Here is a 1,578-nt window from a genome sequence, read left to right on the forward strand (position 1 = left end):
AGTTTCATTTGGTGGTATGGCTCTTTTCTAAATTCCCTGTCCTTTTCATGAGCTCCATGAAATGCTAAGACAGGGAACAGCAGCAGCTTCTGGGGGGAACCTCCCATTTTTTTAAACTGGGAGAGCAGTGCAAATTCCCTAATTGAGGACAGAGCATGCATCAATGAGAACAGAATGACTTTGATTAAGTTAAACACAAGTTTAAGGAGGTGGATTGCAAAGCAGTGTGCAGTGGAAGCAGCCAAGCAGGCAGACTGAAGCTGTATTTAAGTAATGCGCCCTGTTTCAGAGTTGCCAATTGAGTGCCTAGCAATCATATCAGCTGATATGGGTGGGGTTAGAATTTGGCCAGTCAGCTGATGTCAGCTGTTGCACCCTATTATTTACACCTCCACGCATACTGTTTTTCTAACAAAAAGTGTCATACAAAATTTAAATCAATGTATTGTTTTATGCGAATGAGTAGGCAGTCCGTTCTGAGTGCTTTGCTGGCTGCACTGCGGAAGAGTGTCGGGATTATCACTGTCGCTATTCCTGAAAGACTCTCATTCATCAGCTCTGTTTGGGCTGTGCGTAAGCTGAATATTAGACATTCTTTTGAGTTTACATTTCGACACTGCCGAAAAGGACAAACCCGATTGAAGGTTGCTGTGTTTCTGAGCATTTCGCTGGCTAAACTCTGAAAGAGTGTCGGGATTATCGCTGTTACTATTCCTAAAAGGTGCTTGACTGGAGCGGAACATTGCAGCACTCTGAGTTTCCTCTTTTCTTGTGTGGACTGTGAAACACAAAGCCAAGATACTGTGTGTCTGACACCAGGTAGGACTGAAACAGTTCACTCTTCCCGGAGCCGTGTGGAGAACACGTTTATGATGGATGGGTGTGGATGGAAGCACTTTCTTCAGCTCACACTAGTTGGTCACGTTCACTGCCATTATAAAGCTCGGATGCATCAGGATATTTATTAATATTTCTCCGATTGTGTTCATCAGAAAGGAGAAAGTCAAGTCAAGTCAAGTCAAATTTATTTATATAGCGCTTTTACAATTGGTAATTGTTTCAAAGCAGCTTTACATATTAGAAGCACAGAAAAAAGGGAAGTGGTTAAAAATAAGCTGTACAAACAAGCGTGGTAATATGTAACATATACAAGATGGTGCTACATTAAGCCAATGTCGGCTGACTCCCAGGGGTGGAAAAAAACCCCTAGGAGAAAAACCCAGCGTGCTAACACTGGGAAAAAAGTCCTAGGAGGGAAACAACCCCTTGGAAGATATATATAATATATGTAAATGGATATGGAGATCAAAATCTGAATTATACATTTTTATTATAGAGATTAAAAATAGATTATATATAAATATATGTAAGTGGATACGGGGATTAAAAATCTGAATTTCATATACACACAAGTCATATACACCTTGGATGGCTTGAGGGTGAGTAAAGCTTGGGCTAATTTTCATTTGAAAGTGAACTAATCCTTTAATTCATGAACTATTAGAAGTGGTTAATGCACTGAGTTATTGTTTTGATGTTGTGTGAGTTGGACTTATCACTTTACTATTTACATTGTGG

This window comes from Megalobrama amblycephala, unplaced genomic scaffold, assembly GCF_018812025.1.
Source record: "Megalobrama amblycephala isolate DHTTF-2021 unplaced genomic scaffold, ASM1881202v1 scaffold775, whole genome shotgun sequence".
Lineage (NCBI taxonomy): Eukaryota > Metazoa > Chordata > Actinopteri > Cypriniformes > Xenocyprididae > Megalobrama > Megalobrama amblycephala.